This window comes from Oxyura jamaicensis, chromosome 5, assembly GCF_011077185.1.
Source record: "Oxyura jamaicensis isolate SHBP4307 breed ruddy duck chromosome 5, BPBGC_Ojam_1.0, whole genome shotgun sequence".
Classification (NCBI taxonomy): domain Eukaryota; kingdom Metazoa; phylum Chordata; class Aves; order Anseriformes; family Anatidae; genus Oxyura; species Oxyura jamaicensis.
Genome location: NC_048897.1, coordinates 42,211,532 through 42,233,132, shown reverse-complemented (window position 1 = coordinate 42,233,132; position 21,601 = coordinate 42,211,532). Strand labels below are relative to the sequence as shown.

General features: G+C 41.6%; 1 protein-coding gene across 9 annotated transcripts in view; it reads right to left on the bottom strand.

Moving 5' to 3' along the window:
* Nucleotides 1-21,601, bottom strand: part of EML1 (EMAP like 1) — a 122,960-nt gene that overhangs the window by 54,220 nt on the left and 47,139 nt on the right. The gene's annotated exons all lie outside the window — the stretch shown is intronic.

The window sequence follows — 21,601 nt, the reverse complement described above, 5'->3', positions numbered from 1 at the left end:
CATCATAACTAGTATATACTTGCTTGATATTTAAACTATTCACTTCTCCCTAAGTCCTCATTACAGTCTACGACATACATTTCTTGAGCCTGTTAAAGCCCACCTCTTTATGAAGAAGTTAGTATTTGCTTTCATTTCTTGTGTACTTTATTTCCTTCCATCCCAAACCAGATTTTTCCGCTTCACATGTACAAAGGCATAAAATGAAAGTTAAATGGCTTGTGCATAACAACTAGTGCTGAACTTTAAAACAAAGTCCTTCAAACAGGAAAATAACAGTTTCAACTTCTGAATGCATTTAAAAGCATGTCCGAAAATGTTTATACATAAAAACTTTTAATCAAAAAGGTCTGGGGAAAAATAGCACTTAAAGTTAAGAACTCTATTCATCTCCAATCCAATCAAATGCAAATTGTTTTCAAAAACTGTTCATAAGCTGCTCTTTGGCTCACTTCCTCCTCACACCTCCAGCAGCTATCTGTGGTTACAAAAAACAGCCTTGGAAACAACTTTAATACTGTAACGATACTGACAGTCCATAAATAATTACAGACAAATATCACTTAAGTTGCTTGTTAATTCTGCTATAGAATTTTCTGAGAGTATTTAAAAAAACACAATAGAATATTAAAGCATTTATGCTGAACACAATGATAATGCAAGTATCCTGTTCTGACAAACTAAAACAAAACTCGAGCTCCTGATAAATGCTGAAAAAGTTTCCCCGCAACACAACCTAAACTCTTTCCAGACTTTGGCACAGTCATGGTTCTGCTCAGCACAGACTTCTGTAGGGCAGCTGGGACAGGTAATTAATCCCCCAAATCAGATGGGCAGACATGCTGGCAGCAGTATGAGCTGCCTGCAGAACTTAACCTCTCCTTGTACAAACAAAAGGCCCACGCTGCTCTAATGACTTTACACTTTAACTCAGCTGGAAATAACATGGATTAGCATACTGGACAATAGGCAACCAAATCAAAAGCTTGATTTAACCAGTACGAGCCAAATTCAAACTTCAACCATTCTGCCAAATTCAATATGCTATGGCATAGTTTTCTTCTGAACTCCTTAAACAGCCAGCTCCCAGGATGAGGGCACAGAAGGAAACCCAAGGAGATATCTCTTGGTGATAAAATGATTTACCCGTTACTAAAGAAGACATCCTCATTGAAGTATCAGTTACTCTAAAGTGTAAAGCAACAGTAATTTTGCTTAAACATAAATTTTCTAACAGTAAAGGAACTGCTGTATTTGCAGTCCCTGACAGAATCACCACCACTAATCATCACCACGACGTACACCTCCTCCTCCCTGCTCACCTCCAGCTGTCACTTCAACTCTTCCCCTTGCATCCCCACAGACCAGCAAGGAGGAACAGACGCCTGTCCCAGGTACGGCTCAGCCCCCCTGTCCCAGGCATGGCTCATCCCGGCCTTCCACAGCTCTCACCCCTCCAGCTCCACCAGCACCTAACTCGTATTCTTGCTGCAGCCTACAGAATGCCCTCGCATGGAAGTTGCCACACTGGATCCGGTGCCCTCCGATGTATTTAGAAAAAAAAATAAGTTTCTAACAGATTATGACTGAAGACAAGGTGTGTTAAGAGTCCAGCCACAGTTAACTTTTCCTTCTCTTTGCATGCATGTACAAGTAAGCTATGGAAGATGTATGGAATGTAATAAAGCCACGTTTTCTGAAGAATGTGAAGTTCAGTTCTGAAACAAGCAGGACCCGTGTATTATGCAAGGCGAGGATGGCATGTTCTCACAGCTGGGATCACCAAATCAGAGTATGTTGAGCAATAAAGTTACAACTAAGACACAAGCAAATAAGCAAAGTGGCGTTGTACCAAAACAAGAGAAGACTATTTAATTATATAAACTAACCAAACAACCACAAAAAAGGTCACAACAGATGTTATCTCCTCTGCTCACAAAAGCAAGAGCTGTATTGTTGTCGTACTTGTGATTTGCCCCTGCAGCATACGGCTCTTCATCACAGCAAAGAACAGCTGTAGGGCAGTTCCTGACAAATATATATATGTAAGGGGACAGAGACTGAGCAGAACCATCCTATTATTGTTCCAAAGCCAATACTAAATGTAAAGCAACTACATGTTTCATAGCTAGAGAGTGTCCAAAAGAGGGCTACAAAGATGATGAAGAGTCTAGAGGGGAAGACGCATGAGGAGCTGGGCTTCTTAAGCCCCGAGCAGAGCAGGCTGAGGGGAGGCCTCATGGCGGCCTGCAGCTCCCTCACGAGGGGAGCGGAGGGGCAGGCGCTGAGCTCTGCTCTCTGGGGACAGCGACAGGACCCGAGGGAACGGCATGGAGCTGGGACAGGGGAGGGTCAGGTGGGATATTAGGAATTCCACATTTTCTCCTATGTAAAACACATTCTTAAGCATCCTGCCCAAAACAGGCCACAACGGGAGCACGAGGGGCACCGAGAAAGCACGCAGTGCCAAGAGGCAACAGACCGCCTTGCCTTGGGACAGTTCAGTCGGAGGCTGCATCGTCACTTGCACAGTCCCCACGTGTGCTGTCATAGCGGCTGGGTTATGTGGATTTTCATGGCACCGGTAGGTTAAAGCAACTGAGGGACACACACCTTATTGTAACAACACAAAGAGCCTTTAAACACTTCATGGGGATCCCAGGAAACACAAACCATGCTTTTAAAAGAAAACCAAAAAGACAGAATTTGTGCAGTAGTAACACACAAACTTTACTGCATAGTTTTACAGTCTTGTAAGAATACCATTATGTCAGTGTGCATTGCTTTTGGTGGCCATAAATTCAGTAACTTTAGCAACTTCTCAACACTGTCCATATATTTACATTTGGTGCCCTCTTTGCAATCCAGCTATCATAAAAACCACAGCTGCTCACAATCTTGAAAGGTACATGAAGGAGACCATAAATCCTAAAAATTTACACTGAAGCATTACGTACTACATCACATCTACTCATCAGTCACAACCACCATTTTTGCCCACCGGCAGAACAGACATCCTATCGCCTCCATTGGTAGCACCCATAGCCTGTTGGAATTAATCACTGCCCTTTTTCTTGTTTGTTTTTAAAGAAGAGGAAGATGGGAAGAAATGGGAAGAAAATAGGAATGGGAAGAAAAAGTATTTTTAAATACTTTTCAAATGAAATTTATGCAATTTGTTTTTTGTTTTTTTTTTTAGAACTCTGAAGTGAATCATATTCTACATGTGCTCATTTCTTTTCACGGATTGTAATGCAAGTCTAGATCACTATCTCATGAGATTAATTCCACCTACAACGTCCAAAGTTAGATAAAATGAGGAAGTATCAGTTCAGATGCCTGTTTTTTCATTATAATACACATTTGTGTTAAAGCTTGGAAAGAACAGTCATTTGTCATTTATGCTTTGCTGAGATTCTGTGCAGGTTTCAGAGAATATACCAAAAAAAAGGGGAGTGGGGGGGAAATGTTCTTCATGCGCTCTTTAAATTTTCCAACCAGCTAATCCATGATCTCATAGATTGGAAAGATTTCTTGTGGCAAACTAGAAGACAATACTGAGTCAGATGATTAATCTGCTTCCAGAGTGTCTTCCAGTTTTTCAGCAATTTATTACTTGAACTTAGCCAAATGTGAAGAAACATCTGAAGCACAGCCAACAAGAGGATGTGCACACTCTTTGCAAGTAAAAAGGATTGAAAGATTTTTTCTTTGTATGTAGGGTAAAGCAAAATGACATACTTCCACTACTTGTTAGAGGGAGGCATATGAATGGTATTTTCTAGTTTTAGCCCGACGGAAAACATAAATCTGAATTGAAAATTAATGATGTAGGAAGTAAAGGAGCTCTCAGAGTTAAAAGCATTTCTTTTAGGAAAAAACAACAACAACAACAGGAAACTATCCGCATTTATTTTTGCATTGTCATGTGTCTGTAGATTTTCAAGATGAGTAAGCTGTACAAGTGTTCACTTATTTTCCGCACATTGTTAAATACAAATATAAAAAAGCTAAAATTAAAACAGACTTGGCATTTTTCCCCCAAAGAACTACTTCATTAAACAAACATATTTCACCTTTGCCTTATGCAGACATTAATTTTGAGACTATGCTGTCCAGCTCAGACCATGACAGCTGATTAAGTAATGGAAACATTAGATACTGATTCTGACTGGTAAGCAAGTTTGAGTTTATTCAATCTACGTTGTCTCTTTGGTGTACCAATTAACAGGATGAAATTGTAAATGAAGTACTTCCCAAACTTTTCAGGATATATTCTGTGCTTTATTCATTTGGAAAGAACCTAGCGTGTTGCAGGTGTGCTTGCCAGACACCATTACAGTCCTCGCTAAAAGCAGCCTCTTACAGCCCTGGCCAGAGCTGTCCCTGAACCTAGATGCACTGCAGAATACTGGAAGAGAAAATCTAAGCCTTCTAGAGATGGCAAATTCCAGAAGTGGTCTTCTGCAGAAGTTAAATAACGCAAATGATGGAAACCACGGCAAAGAATGGCAGAGAAAAGTCAGCATCACCCCCACACAGAGATGCCTTCCTTCTGAAGCAAAAACACGGACTGTCAATAAGCCTGAACTGAGCTCAACTGGTAGTAATACTTTGAGATATCAGCAAGTACATCACTCCCCACACTTCTCCTGAAATGTATTGGTACAAGTATTTACGTTCCTTGGAAATCACTAATAACTTCACCACCACTAGAGCCTTATGAAACATGCACGTGGACAGAGTTCTCCACTCCCAGCAGCCAGGCGTATGTCAGAGCACAAGAGCTGCTGAAAAGCCCATGACACCAAAGCACGGCCCTACAGCTCAGATTAGACAGGGAAAACTATGGTTTTGACCTATTATGCCAGCAAAAGCAGGTAGGAATACTAAAGATGCTACACTTCCAGAACAATTTTTCTGTTTTCAGACTTCACTAACTTTGCAAAGCTGTCAGAAGCTGCACATGTCACTCGGTTCACATTTGGCAACCTCCCCTTCTCCTGCCCACATCATCGCTGAGATCTCATGCAACAAATCAAGTTACTGGAACTATTTTCTCCTTGGGAGTCACACTAGCTCTAACTTTCAAACGATCTCTCTGCCTCACCTCTCTCAATGCCATCTGTTTAGCCTAAAACTAACAGTGCAGAAAAAAATCCCTATATGGCAGGCACCTCCTACTTTAAATCCTGTCCTCCCTTTTTGGTTCATTTAATGCATCTTTCAGTCTGGGGCACAAAAGTCAGCCACACCGCCTATTTGATTGATACAGTCTGTCTGAATTGTCAGCACCAGAGTGCTAAAAGGAGAATTAGAAAAACAATCATTAAAACCTAAGGTTTAAAATAAAAAGATATTTCAAAATGAAAATGAGCAATTCGCTGTGGCACTTAAACAGTGGAATGCAGCCACGACACAGTTGCCAGGCTCAGATGCAAGATCTGGAAAGTACCAAGTATTCTGGTGGCTCTTTCTGCGGCATAACGTCAGCAGTCTTTGGCAGACCAAAGGAATCTCTGTGCAGGAGGACAATGGGAAAATAAAATAGCAGTTTGGTTTCCTTTGACAACACAACACCAAGCCCCTTTGTTTAAAAGATTAGCGTCGACAGCATCACGCAGGCTATCTTTCCTCCATCCACTTCCCTGATGCAAAGCATTATACCATACCTGAAACACAGCAGCAGCTTTCCAGGCTCGTCTCTGGGGGACAATGACAACACATATGTGCAACAGCTTATCCGAAAGTCTGGTACATACTGGACTGGTGTGCTAGACCCTGATTTGACCAGATTAGAGCTTTCCGCTGTGAGAAGCAAGTGGATTTAAAGCCCAAAATAATGTTATCCTATTTAAGCTTGTTATTTGGTGTGGTTAAGAGAAAAACCAGACAGAAATCTTTAACTACAGTTAAAGCTGTAAAACTGTCTTGCTTTATGTGAAGTCCTGGAAAGCAAAACTGCTTGCCAGCTGAATGCAACAGGAATTAACTTTATTATGTCAAATCCTCGAATGGCATTTTATTATAAAAAATGTATAATAGGATGACAGAGCAAACACCACTTTTTTAGCTGGGAAACAAGAAGTCAAGTCTAATCTTTAAATTTGATAGCTCTAGACCCAACATACCTGTCTCTAAACCTGCATAGATACAGCTGCATGTAGCCTCTGAACGGGTAGGACAACTTTTCAGTTCAATCCCTATTCAAATCAATGTGCTTAAGAGCGATTAGCATCACTAGGAGCTGCCCTGGTTGGATACAATCAGGTACATCGCACAGCAAAGTAATCTGAACAGACCGGATTAGTTTTTCCTTGTCCTCGGAAGGTATGTACGTGTAGGAGGAGGACAGCGCTATCCCACATATCCACCTAATGCTGTACTCTGCACTGCACTGGGAACCCATGAGAAAGGTGATGTAAGAGACACTACAGTGTCTCATTTTACTTTTCTCATTATATGAGAAAAGACCATGCCTAGACTATTCTAGAAAAAGTTGCAACCCAAATATTTGTATACTTTATAAAGACTACAGATGGTTATTTTTGTGAGCAGTATTTTCTTCTCCAATATAGCTAGCTATTGTAGTCCAATATTTGTAAAAGTCTATTACTGTATTTCCAAACGTTCACTGACGAATAACTTGTCCTTTTACAGCTTTACCACTAGAAAGTTAAAGAAAAGGAATATAACTTCCTAAAATTAGAAGCAGAATGTGAAAAGAAGGCAATCTAATAAAAGCAATCATCACTGAGAATCTCACAGCTGGGTGCTCTGTATTCATTAACAAAATGAGAAAGAAGAAAATGGTCTTAACAGAAAATTCTCAGAAAGTTCCTCATGGCTAACAAGTCTGCAATTGCTACAGCAAAATTGTAAGCATGTGCCCTTGACCTGCCACTAGCTGACAAGCTGAAGCCAGCAGCTCGCTGTTTTCTCCCTAGCAGATGGTAGATGAGATGCAATTTGGCAATCAACCAGTTAACAATGATCTTCCCCAACAGAGCCCCAGTGAAAGACAGAAGAAATTTTCAGCATGTCAATAAATTAGAGGAACTTTCATGAGAAGAGCTTCATCAATGCAAACGCTTTACAGCGTGGAGTTACTGTGCAGACTCTGTCGAGCATGCAAATCGATCGGGATGGCTTACCAAATTATCATTGCTCCATGTTTTGCTGGGAGCAGTCTGCACAATAAAAAACATTGCAAACAAAAGCCAGGAGAGCAAAGAAAGCATTCTGTAGCAAGCTTATTTCTACAAGGTCACTAGTTTGAGAAAAGTGACCCCATATGATCTGCCTAGAGTTAAAAAGCTAAAGATATAACATCATAGAACTTGTAAAGAAAGGCAAGGGGGGTGTAATTAGCAGAGCTACCTAAGGGCAGCAGAGCCAGACAGAGCATAGCTGTGTTTTACTATTTTGCATTCTAAGTAATGAATGCTCTGAGGAACACGACTGTACCACCACCTTAGGGGTAAGGAAACAAAAGCACGCGTGGAACATGGGAGAGCACCTCCACAATGCTGACCTTTGTGGCAAAGTTACCGCTAAGTGCTCAAGTCCTGTCACAGAAACTAGATAAAGGATGACTTCAAATTTGTCACACGATGTACACAAATAAGACTTTCACTTTTGTTTTGCGCTGTTAGACAAAAAGAACCAAACAACGCAAGGTTTGCTTATGTTAAATGTGTTTTAAACCATGTGCAAATAAACTCCACGCACTGGTACATACAATAAATTCTTAGAAATTTTACCAGTACTCAGTTCAATATATTGTCGCTGCCTTAAGAAAACTGGATGTCTCCACTAGATTCTTCAACTGCTTATCAAGCAAATAAAGCAGAAAGATCTGCTTTTACTTGCAATTAAAACAGACTTAAAAGGCAAGACAGCTCATTTAAAAAATGTTTTAAAAGTTACCGACAACTAGGTAACTTTAGAAGTTACCTATGACTGTGCATTACATACCAGCATTATATTGTTTGCGTACTTATATATTTCCCCTAAGGAGATGTTGATCCTCACTAGCAGGAAACCATTAAGAGACATCAGCCACTAGTTGATCTGCAATTAAATGCAGCCTTACAGCATATTAGAGGTAGCACTGTACAAGCATCTAAACAACTACTTACGTTAGCACATCTCTTCCATTTCCAAGCTTCTGCATTAGCTATTAGAATAGTAGCTGACACTCAAATTTCCTTGGACCATTAACTCTTAATCTAACTTCCATAACCTGCATTTTTATGAAAGTTGTAATCATATATGCAAAAGTTTCTAAAACAAATTTTAAAGTGTTAAATTTTAGAAATATATAAGCAAAACCATCTTTCTTTTAAGAAATTAAAGATCTATTAAAACTGAGACCTCAGCAATAGTAAGAAAACCATAGTTATCAATCTGAAATGGTTTGTGTTTTGTCATGTTTCGTAAGTGGATTCCATGAGAGTCAGAAAATCTCAGCCTCTAATCAATGCCTTTTATGAATAAGATACAGCCAGCACAGAACATTCTACTTTTCCTGAGGGTTTACCATTTTTCCAAATTGTTTTCTGTGGACTCGAACCAAGCAACATAATACAAAAAGAGTAAAACATTCCTCCTGCACCTGCAGAAAAGGTTACTGAAGTCAAAGACAGATTTATCATTTTTGCAAACTCTGGTTACTTGTTCTCAGCTAATGGCTTCACTTCCAGCAGTGGTCTGACTTCTCTTCAGAACTCTGAACCTCTTCAATATTTTAGTGTCTGGAATTAATGCAGTATAAAATTAGGTTTCATTATAGGTTGTCAGTAAGACAAGTTACGATTTTAATATTAAAGTAAGAAAAAAAAAAAGTCCTTCAATTTTTGAAAACTATTTCCAGGCTTATTCTAAAACACATCTTGTTCAGTGTTTCCTTTCACAGTAATGTACAATTTTTTCCACTACTGCCAGTTAATCGAGTGTTTGTGAGAAGTACTTGAATTATCTTGTGGCAGTTTTGCTTGGATGTGAGAGGGGAACAAAAACATGCAGGAAGCCCACAGCGGAGGGGAATTTTTCCCATATTGGCCATCTTCAGTTGGGGCTAAGCCTTCCATTTAATTCTGACAGATACCAAAGCTACTACTTCAAACTATTTGATATACAGTAAAACAATAATTTATGCCAAATAATATTTTTTTTTATTCTAAAATATTATGATCACACGTTTTAGCAAATACAGGGAAGGAAGAAAAACACTCTTCTCAATTCTTTAAAAAAAAAAAAAAAGTGATTTCATGTTCTGTTCGGGAAACAGAGAATCATCCATCTGAAAAGCTACTTGGTTTAAGATGCAACTCTTCTATTTAAAGGAGATTTGCATTCCCCCTTCCCACCATCAGATTCCCTAGCATGAGATCATATTTTTATTACAACAGGGTGCATGGTATTGTCAGAAATGTCACCCTGCTGCGATGCCATTTGCAGCATATTACGTAAGTGGGGTCCAACCACCCTCACGGAGCAAAGGAGTTGTGCTCCAAAGCTTGCCCCATGCGCCACGGCATTTGGCTATGTGACGGCAACACGCACTTGGCATGTTCTTAAAAGAAATTCCAGTTTTCACGAAGGAAGAAAGGAAGGAGTGAGGGAGAACCTATTTTGCAGACTTTGCGTGTCTTGAAAAAAAGCTTACAAGTATGTTTTGACCGACTAACACAGCCTTGCATCTCCCCAGGGCTACATACGGTCCTCGGCAGGAGGGACAGAGCCAGCAGACGCCCGGTCTGCCCCTGGGGAGAGCATGCCCCCAGAGCCCGGTGCCGGGCCAGTGATCTGCCTCGAGGGTCTCCTGGGGCCGAGCTCCTGCTGGTGGCAGCCAGGACTTCTCCCCTGAGAGTTTCACTGGAGAGATCAGATGGGCTAAGGGTGTGCTGAGCAAATCCTTTTCTAGAGGCCACCTCCTAACGGCACTGAGCTGAAATGCCAGTGCCAATAAAACACGCAGAAAGCCTGACCAATACAACTCGTCACCTCCGTGGTTACCAAAGCCTCTGAGCTTCAAGCTTCAAGATAAGGCTGAGCTGACTGGCAAAGACAAGCCTTTAGGTCTAATACAGCCATACAGCAGTAGCACAAATGGTCCCTTATGCTTTCTTGGCTCTGGGGAACCTCACAGCAGTTGGACTTCCGTATCCAGCTGTACCGACACAAGCTAGGGCAAGTACAGCCACTTGAATTAAACTTATTTAGTATTTTGATGGTTCTCTCATGAACCTGGAAGTATTCCCCCCCCCTCCCCCCCTTTGATCCTTCCTTTTTTTTTCCCTTTAGTCTATGATTTCAGAAGGCAAATTCAAAACATGCCAGGACACCACTTAGCATTACAACCTTTATGATTCAAACAGGAACACTTTTAAAAGCAGTCCTAAACACGGATTAGCTGCCTCCAAGCACGTAACGTTTATTTCAGTGATGAGACTCACCCTAGACAATCCCTAAGCACAATAAGCTTCTTCAGTGGCACACAGCAATGAATTCCACTGGCAATATGGTGAGCAGCACACTGAACCTGGAAAATTGCTAGATTTACGAGAGGTGGGAAAAAGGCTGAAATTCATTGGAAAACATTTCTCCCTGTAGAGATGCTGCAGAAAACAATATCTGCTCTCAGCACAGCAATTTTCTAGGGCAGACAAGGCAAGCGGAAGATGCCTTTTTTAAATACCCTTCAGTTCAGCAGAAGACAGACAAGAATGAAATCTAGTAAGGGAAAGCTCCAGCCAGAAAAATAGTTAAACTTATGTACGATATACAAACATAATAAACTTCTCATGGTAACGCACACAGATCAAGAGGTCACATTGCCAATATTTAATGGTAGCATTTAGTAAAAATATCCCAAATGTCAGGCTCTACCCACAGCAGAGAAGGCCTAAATCCAGAGCTCCATTTCCCTGGGTTACAGTGGCGGAGCTCCTCACCCTAAATGGTTTTATTTTTAACCATACTTCCCAAATTTTGATTCTTCACTAAAACCTAGCATTTGATTTTTGTTTTTCTCTTCTTTTAAACGTTTTACTTTGCAATCTAGTTGATCAGGCATCCCGTTATAGGCAAGCAAGCAAGCGATGGCTGTAGCAGCAAGCATCACCAAGACATTCACATCCACAAGTCACTACATCTAACCCCACCTCCCCCCCCCGCCCTTTTTTTAATGGAAACAGGACAACTTCATAAGCATGCTAACAACTTATGCCTTTCTAGATCTTCTTGCCAGAAAAAGAGAGGCTTTGGAACCAGCTATTAAATTTACAAGCTTCGTATTGACTGGAGCTTAAATTTACGATAAATCCATTTACTGGATTTATTGGACTCCAGGAAAGCCTAGCTTATGAAATGAACAAGCCACAGTTCCCACAAAAAATTACAAGAAATGCTAAAGTAATTTAAAAAACCTGCAACAAGTGAATAAATCAGTTGGACTTTAAGCTTCATTACACAGCCTTCACTCTAACATCTAACTTTCAAAAGCTTAAAAAGAAATGCTTAATAATCTTCCTAATTTTTCCACAGGTGTTAAACTTTCCAACTGTGTCTTTTCAGCCACATAAGTAACTGACAGGAACAAGATGGCATCAGCTTGTTGATCTGCACCAGAAGGTCATGAAATGCTGTTTCAGGTAACTCCCTACAGCAGAGTAAAGCCAAGATCCAAGAAACCTGCATTCCCTTACAGACTCTGCCAGGAGCTGTGTTTTCATGGTGCGGGTTCTGGGGGCATCTGCTCTTCAGCCTGTTCAGTCTCCTCACCCCTTGTCCTATTCTTCCTCCTTTTTGTGGTTCCTAGCATCCCCCAGCAGACCTGCCCCGCCTGCTCCTACTAAGCCCGACCCGCTTGCAGCTCCCCATCGCAGCTCACTGCAGCCTCCCCCAGCTCAGCTTTTGCACCTCCTGCTTCTTCCACACAGCCAGGGGCTGCAAAGCAGCTGGGAAAGAACAGAAAACACATTCCTCACATCCATCACAGTGGCTGAAGTGTAAAATCTATCCAGCATTACCCCTACAGACCTAAATTAGGGTTTCCTTCGCTGTTCTGTGGGGCTAAGGGCAACACAGGCCAGTCTGGAGGCAAGGGGCTGGAGCAAATTCAGTTGTGCTGCGGAGATGTAATCGTGTGCACAGATGCACAGTCTGCTATTTGAGCAGCTCAAGTCTCTGCTGCAAGGTCTGATTGCTGAAAGACTGGTAGCTTGGCAAGTGGGATGGACCAGCAGCATGATGGGGAGTGGTCCCTCCCCGACAGTGCCCAGTCTTGGAGAGCTCAGCCCAGCATTCTCTCAAGGAATCAAACCAGTGCTACACAGACCATTTTTTCCTCTCTGCAGTCTTCAAAAGAAGAGCTGAATTGCTTGAAACTTTCTGTTAAGCAGACCCAGATGAACACATCTGGGTGCAGAAGATGTGCACTAAGGTAGAGACTACCTCCAGGTTATGCCTGCACCCAGCCAAAACACGGCCCTGACAAGTGAACTAGTGCCAGGCACTCACAACCAGCTCCCGCCTGCTGATGGAGAAGCCACTGGACAAGTCCCTGCAGCACAGGTAGTTGCTGCTGGTGCTTACTTTCTGTATGGAAGAGCTTGCCCTGTACCTCAAGTCAGTACATGCAGGGTCGCAATTACCTCCGCGAGGAGCATACGGGAGTCGCTGGCAAGTGCCTCCATCAGCGGCTTCGGGAGCTCGGAGCAGGAGCAGAGCAGGGAGCAGGTCCCTATTTGTCTTGTGAAGGAGCTGGGAACTGGTGTGCAGGCACAAAGTGTGGGATTAGACTCACAGCAGGCACAGTGTCCAGAATACATCCATTTTCCTGGGGGATGATTTAAGATTCATACACTGTAGTTAAGACCCTGCCTCATCTTTCTTCCTTTTGCCCATTCCTCCGTCTCCTTGATAAAAACTAACAAAAGAGCCATCGTCTTCAGCTGTTCTTTCCTGTGACCTCAATAGGATACAAAGGGCAGGACAGATAATGCTCAGAATATACAGTGTAATAAAAAGATGATTATTCTAGAAAGTTAATTTGAACATGACTAAATAAGACACTGGATTTAACTGGAAGCTAGCGCACACATTATATGATTATATGCATAATATGCTGTATTAAGAGCTTCTTACCTGGACTAAAGGGTTATTCTGAAACAGAAATGAAGTGCCAGTAGGTTTCTCCGGCTAGTCTGGGATTATTTCAAATGGATACAGCTCTATTCTGCTCTGCACAATTGTTCAGAGGGTTGCATCTTCAATGCAACAGTGTTGCTTAAAGAAAAATGCATATGAACGAGCATATCATTCATACCTCGTGTCTTGCCAGCCCACACCTTTTTACTAGCTAATTATCATGTGGAAGTCTGTCAAAAGCATCAAGAGCTCTTTTTCCCCCATTTTTTTCTTTAGGCTGCACCTTTTATCAGAAAAAAAAAAAAAAAAAAAAAAAATGAAAAGCATCTGGAAAATGCAGTGTTCACTTGTTTGCAAGGTTTGTGCCTACCAGCAGTGCAATGACACTCGTGGGCTTTTTGGACCCGACGCCAGCACTCCCTGGGAGGAGCTGTGAAGGCCTGTGCCTGTTTCACTGCCTCAGGTTTCCACTCCTGCAGCCACAGACGTGGGAATTCAACTCATGCAAATGGCAAAATACGATGGAGGTTGCAGAGATATTTGGGGCTGGCTGCTGAAATAATTTTTGCTTTTTATTTCAGAGATGATATGAGCTCTGTTACTTTCAGGCTGGCAATAAACATTTCTGCATGGTACACAGCTCCTAAACGCGGAGCCCTGAAGGACAGGTAACTGGGACTCGTAACCAACAAACCAATTCTTCCTGGCGGTAACTGGATAGAAGAGGAACTATTTCACCATACAAACCCCTCACTTGTCAGGAGTCACAGAACTGCTCCTTCCAGCACAGAACGATTTCAGGTTACTATGCAGGTCTAACATTTAATTTTAGCGTGACAAGTGGTTATATACAAAGAGAAACTGAACACATATCCGTGCAGCAGAACAAAAGGTACTACAACAAACTGCAAGTCAAAACAGACCATTTACACTGCTGTGTACAAAAAATGAAATATCTCCTATAAAAGGTACAACTGTGTTTACAGTAATGATAAATCTTCCCCAATGCATAGCAGTCAGTATAGCAAAGACAGTTAAGCTTCGCTGGGTTACAAAAACAGTTTCACTGCTGAACCCTGGGGGTCCGCAAGGATTGATTAAACAGCTCTGACACAGAACCCCAGCGAGCTGCTGGTTCAACCCAGAGCCGGGTGGTTCAGATGAGCTGGAGAGGGAGCACCAGGTTTGTGCCCCTGAGGGCAGGGTGAGGCAGCACCCCTCGCCTCAGCGCTCTCTGCAGCAGACAGACCTGGACAGCCTCCTAAAATGGGCAATGAGGGCTCAACACCAAATTTTTCATTCATTTTAGATAACACTAAATCTAGGATCTCCTAATCTGAGTTAATACTAACCTCTAGCATAGGAAGTGCTCCATACCACTTGGCAGCAGCCCACAGGGCATCGTGCAAGAAAACTGGGCTGGAACACAGTATCTACCTCTTGACTCTCATATTCCACTTCTTAATGGATTAACCACTTTCTAATGCTAAATATCCAAACTCTGGGAAAAAAAATATTTTTCCCCACTATTGATTTTAATGACTGTTCAAAATTCAAACCAAACCAGAAATGGTATAGTCTTTGCAGATCTCTAATTTTTATAGACCCTAAATGCAGCTTCACTTACTCTTGTGTATTGTTTTAAGCTGTTAAATATCTACATGCTGGAAAGAGGAAAAAAAAGTCAAAAGCATGAACTGCCCCTGGAGAGGCTTCAGCCAGGCAGCAGCTACTTCAAAGCTCCCACTGCACGTGCCTAGAGACTTAAACTAAGAGAAGCAACTGCCAAATTCAGGAGGCAGGAAAAGGCTTAGATTCAGAGGCCTCCCTGAGGCTAAACATTTTTTAAATTAAAAACTCAAAAATGAAAACTAGAAAGGAGACAAACCCTGAAGTAACGCCCTCCTGGAACAACACGGACCCAAATCTCTCATAACTTTGAGGCACAGCCAGCGAGGTTAATGACCCAGCATCAGCCAAGTGGTTTCTGGGCTTCCCAAAACCCTACAGAGCCTCGTGGGAATCACTGGGGCTGCTTTACACGTTTACTTCAACCTTTTGGAATCGAAGAAGAGCAAACCAAGAGGACACACAACAGTTCAAGGTTCTTAACCCAAGCTTTCCTACATGAGGCCAATAAAGGTGGCTGTTAGCTCCTGGAAGAGCATTTATGCTTGAATTATCCAGCGCACAGAGATCTCGCAGATCTCCCCCTTCCCCTTTCACCAAGACTGCCGTAATCAAGTGAAATGCTTCGCTTACAGCCATCCAGGCACGATTCTGAGAACAGAGCGGCAGCAGCACATTGATGTTTGTTACTGATTAATTCCTGCTCTATTTTTAGGGTACGCCTTTTCCTGCAAAGCTGTGGAATAATCTGATCAATGTGTCCCCAAAAACAGTATGTTCCCAAAAAAGGCAACACAAAGAAAAGATGATTCATCGTTTTTTTGATGGATATCTTGCTTCTCTCTCAAAAGTACATAAGAAAATTCTAAGGAACACATAGTTATGAAGTTTGAAAATACAAAAATACGAACATGATAAGCAATTAAGAATTAAAATTTGTGTATACAAATATTCTGAGTACAACTGTGTGCTGCAGCTAACTATTATACTGTTATGAATCAAACATGATGTCATATTCTGCAAAGAATATAACAATTACCAAACACTGAGACTCATAACTTCCAGAGGGGGAACTACACACACGAAAGTGACCAAGGAAGCTAAACATCCCCTACAGAAATGCAGGAATCTCAGTGGTAAAAAAATTATGTTAGTCCACTGTGCTTTGAATGCGTAACTGAATTGAAAATGAAACTTATGATCCACATGTAATTTTCCACCTCTACGAACTTTTAATTCAATTATAAATCATGTTTCCTCCATATTGCAGTCTTTTAGTTGCTGTCTGCCTTTTCCATGTATTGCCTTGCAGTGTTTTACAACTTCACCTTCTGCCACCATGCCCGGCACAAGACAAAAAAGAGGGGGAGAGGGAAGGAATCACTTCTGTCTGCCACAATACAAGAGTCGGGTATGCCTTCTAACTTGAATTAATTTATTGATGCTGCTCAACACATGGTGCCATGAGCAGCTGCAATGACAAAGCACAGGTCCAGTTCTGCAAGGGGAGATGAGACCATCTCGAAGCCCGTTTTGTCTGCAGCACCATTATTCCTGTAATTTATCTTCTGCTGCCTCCTGAAGCTGATTTAATTCTCTGACCTGGCAGAAAACGAGCCCAGCAAAAGCAAAAACAAAGTACCACACACAAACACGGCACAGACTTTGCTGTTGGGTTAGCATGTTAAATTAACTCTGACAAATTAGTCTGTCAAGTGTTCAGTGGATAAAACCACACAGAGCAGGAGAGGAAGCAAGACCTCTCTCTGGAGCAGCAGCATGTTCACGTTAGCTTATCTGCCTGAGGTGGTGTGGCCCAAAAATGGGAACCTCAGTCTCCTGAATGTTACACCACAGTCACCCAGCTTCTCCAGCTCTCTGGTGGCCTGTTAACCTTCACTCCTGAGCAACCCTATAGGTCCTCTTATCTGCTAACACCTAAAGAACCAAGCCTGTTATCTTTCAAGTCCCTCATACAGTCCGCCCCCGGACTACATCATGTTGTATTATTTAATTGAAAAATTGGAACAACTTCTGGAACAGCACTGCTCACTTTAGTAGTAAAGTCAGTAGTTAGAATGATTTCATTATTACCTCAATATACATCAGAAACCAGATAAATTTTACCAAAAGCAGCAGCTTCATTAAAAGAAAAAATCTTGTTTCCTTTTACATAGCTTTGCTCCAGAGGAAAAGAAACAAGAGGTTGCCCTGGTATTTAATCCCCTTGTTTAAACAAATTTTAGAAGTGAGCATATTATTCACCCAGGAGTATGTCTTCATGTAAGAGGTTTGGGTCCTGGCAAGAGCATCCTACCTAGGAATCACAGCTACAGAAAGGCATCTCTCAAATAACTCACATGAGACAACATCAGAACAAACCATTCTGTTCTGTTCCTTGCTTCAAAGTTTCACCTAAATGTCTTATCACTGAACTCCATAAAAAAAAAAACGAGTAAATAGAAAAATATTGCTCCTGGGAGACCAGACATGTTTTCCAACTGCAATTTATTTTAGTTATAAAGCATTTGCTTAACACATCAGCAAACATTTTCCAGCTCCGTATCTGAATATTTAATCCCATGACTCAGTTTCTTTGCTGTTTTCAGAAACCAAATCCAAGCACCCAGGTCATTAAAGACAGTTGAAGTACCGTTCAGATAACAACTTTATAGCTGAGTTAAATGATTAGTTCTGAAAGACTATGGGTACTACTTCCAAACTTGTGCTGATGACATGCTTATTTTAAGTCTTCCAGATAATATCCTGAAAAAGTATCTAAGCAAAACCACACATACACTAAATAATCATATTGGAAAAAAACACCCCAAAGCCCCACTAGCATTAGCACTGTGTTTATTTAAAACAGGTGTGGAAACACTGAGCTATTAGATAATAAGAAGGCTCAGCAGTCTGTTACACACACACTCACACCCTTTAAAATGACTGAGCTTAGGTTTTCTGATAAAGCAGAACAGCTGTAAATTTAAAGCCTTGATTTTAGTTCTGTCCCATGCAATAGTATTTGCTCAAAGGAGTCAAGATTATTTAATTTTCAGTTCTGAATGTTATCAGTAACCTGAATGAGCTTTATGAAAAACAACTGTGAATAAATCTTTGGACCTACAGAACTATGGCTCAAGCGCAACGCAAGCCCTGTGGTGACTTGTTCACAGTATGAAGAAAAAAAGTGCTTACTGGAACAGTGAGTAAGCAACTTTCACAAGCAGTGTACCAGACCATACTCCTTCCTCATTAGAAAGGATGACGCTAAGAAATTAGAGACTAGGAGACATCATCTCTCAAAGAAGGAGACAGCACAGTTGCCCTGGCGCTAGCTGCCATAGCAGCGACGCCCACAGACTTTGGTATTTCACAGAATCACGGGATGGCTGCAGCTGGCAGGGACCTCTGGAGACCACCTGGTCCAACCACTGCTTGAGCAGGGCCACCCAGAGCAGGCTGCACAGGACCACGTCCAGGTGGCTTTTGGAGATCTCCAAGAGGGGAGACTCCACAGCCTCTCGGGGCAGCCTGTGCCAGTGCTCTGGCACCCACACAGCACAGAAGCGCTTCCTGGTGTTCAGAAGGAACCTTCTGCGTGCTTGTTTGTGTTCCTTACCTCTTGTCCTGGCACTGGGAAACCACCGGGAAGAGCCAGGCTCCACCTTTATGTTTGAGTTTGGACCAGGAGTGTCCCTGTGCAGTGGTCATTGCCACTTACCCCTCCTGGGTTCCCATCGTGGCAAAGCCTTGGGCAGGCGCCTAGCAGCGTGCCAGCAGCGCCTGGCAGCAGAAGAGCTAGTGCAGTCAGTGGGGGGAGGGATGGGTAACTGAGTCCTCCCCACCAACTGTTCTGCTCTACAGATTTCTTCCATTGTCCCACATTTCCTGCTAATGTAGAGTGCTAAAATACAGCATACCAGAGCTAGGGCATCTTGTAATATCTCTTCTAAAGTACCCTGCACTTCAGCTGCAGATCCCTCAGCACACCATTCAAGGAAAGATGCACCTGCATGCCACTGGTAGCTGACCCCACCTGCCCATCTGCCATCCCACACACCAAAAGACCAAGTTTTAGAACAGGATCTCTTCTCACTTCTTAGCAGAGAAACGCCTCAAGCCAGGGAAAACATAAATGCTCAACTTAAAAGTTGTATGGATAAAACCTTTAGTCCCAAAGGATCCCTAATTAGCTCACTAAAATATCTGAACACAGAGGAAATTACTGATTTCCAAACTGAAAAACAGCCACCACAGGGATGATACGCATGCACTCAAACTGTCTAGCATAAAAAAAAAAAAAAAAAAAGGAAAAAACCTCCCCCCATACCTCCCTGTGTGCATGGCATTATACAGAGTTAGCTAAATTATAGTGGTGTAATTTTTTTTCCCTCCTATGAGACAATATTTGTAAGAATCCTTATTTTCTCAGACTTAAGTGGAGTTTGACTGTGAACATTTTCAGAGTCTGAAATCACAGACCTACTGAAGTCTGCAGCCACACTCCTGTGAACTGTACAGCACCAGGATTTCACCTCCTGCCTCCAACAGATCAGCAATTCTTTACTGTGTTATGCTCTGAGCTATTTTAAATATGCTTTAAATCCAGGCCTCAGATAATCCACAAACACGGACTCCTTAGATTCAATTTTAAAATTCAATTCTGTTCAAAACTAATTTTTTTGAGTTCACAGTCATGAACCTAAGAAAGATGGCCTGATTTTTCACATTAGCTGAGCAAAGTCCTGGCTGTCACTGCCCTATTATTTTGGCCTATATTTGGAAGAAGTGCAGCAAAAAAAAACAAAAAACAAACAAACAAACAAAAAAAAAGATATTCTTTAACACAGAAATGCAGACATCAGTTCTAAGATCAGCCTGAGTCTCCAGCCATGCTAATGCCTGTGAGGTTTTGAACAGTTTAGATAAAGACCCCGTTGCCCCCTGTGACCCAGCCAAGCTGGCCAGACCACCCATCTAGCAGCAGAGCTCGCTCACATGCGAGCAGCCACCCTGTGCCACTGCATTCACTGGACACTGATGGTTAGGAACACATCACCTAACACAAAGCCAAACGTGCTAATTTTGGGGTCAGAAAGAGGACCCACCTGCCGGACCCCCACGCTATTTCAAGCAGCATCACCATTTGGGAGCTGGGAGGATTCTTCCCAGAAAGTACCAGCTTTGCAAAATGCTGGACAGGGAAAGGAAGCAACAGAATGGTATTTGTTTCTAGTAAACATAAAATAAATATGAAGCTGGTTGTCTGTCAGCATCTTTCACAGGTTTCATAATGCGTTTTTTCCTGAAGGAAGGGGGAATATGCTCCTAATGCTGCGGACCCCAGGGAAACTCCAGGCATTAACTCACTGTTGCCCTGCCATCACCACCTTGGTGAACAGGAGCTACAGCTGCAAGTCTCAGAGGCTGCTTCTGTTTGGTTTGTGTTTTTTACCACAGTTGTAAGAACACATTGAGTTTTCATGAAAGACAAGATTTGTTACAAAGTTTTCATTAAAAAACATTTGCCTTTAGTAGCGTGAAACCATGATTCTTTTTTTTCTATTTCCATGTTGTAATATACTAACCAATTCTGTATCTTACAAACTTCACATTTGAAAGCTTCACTCAAGCTTGTGTTTTGAAAGAGCTCCTAACTCTCAGATGACTCCAAGCAAGACTACAAGCAGCATTTCATATATTGACCTGCAACAGATTAGAAAAGTTATACTTAAACCAGAAAATAGTCTTCTTCCCTTCTTGCAGGAAGCTTCCACAGGTTTCCAATCAAGCACAATGTCTATGCTATTAAGAAAAGCAAGTTATTCTATCACAATGAGCTGCTTATTTCAGACTGAAGACCCAAAGAGGTAATTTTGTATGCCACGTCATCTAAAAATAGTGTTAGAGACCTCTCTTACTAGTTTTCAAATGAGTGTTATACTTATTCAATAAGCAGTCATTTCAAAGCAAGACGAGAAAATGATGGACCATGTCAGATTTTACTCTTTGGAAGTAATGGAGTGTGGACAATCTCACTTAATTACTTTCCAAAGAATTAATTTAGTGAAATCATGTTAACATATCGTTATCCCACCCCATCCCCCTAAAAAACCTCAGGGAGCTGCTTCCCCATTTTAATTATGTAATGAATGAACGTTCACTGTGTTTCATGGAAGAAAGGCATCATCCCAAGTTCCTTCCATACTCCCTCTCAGCTCTTGCAATACCTTATGGCTGCCCAATTAGTGTCATTTGCAAACAGCAAACACCAACAGAAATATAGTCATTATAGCACTTCATGCAACCTTCCTACTTATTCTCTCCCATCTTCCTCGAGATTTTAATGATCAAAAGACAGGTTCTTCATTACAGCTTAACAAAACTTCTCCTGACAAAAGAGCTGCAACATCAACTTTAGAATTTTCAGCTTGAATTTCTAAGGAAAGAGGAAACAAGGGAAGTCAGGATAAAGCCTATTAAAATGTATGTCACTGACTGGAGAACTCACTCTCTCCCTCCTCATGTATTCACTTTTTAATAATGTACTTCTAATATCATTTTAAGCCTTATTTGAATTGTTTGCACGTGGTTTAAGCTTCAATAAAAGAATCTGAGTTTTGGTATTCTTAATTAGAACTTAAAACACTCACTTCATCAGTTCTGTAAAGCGCTATTAAATTTTTAAAAAACCTTGAAGATCAGATAAAGTATGTTTTTCTGCTGAGAGCCCAATGCTTTAATTTACAATTCCGTATGTTGTTTTATTCATGATAAAATACTTGATACTTGCAGTTTCTCTCCATACTGTTAA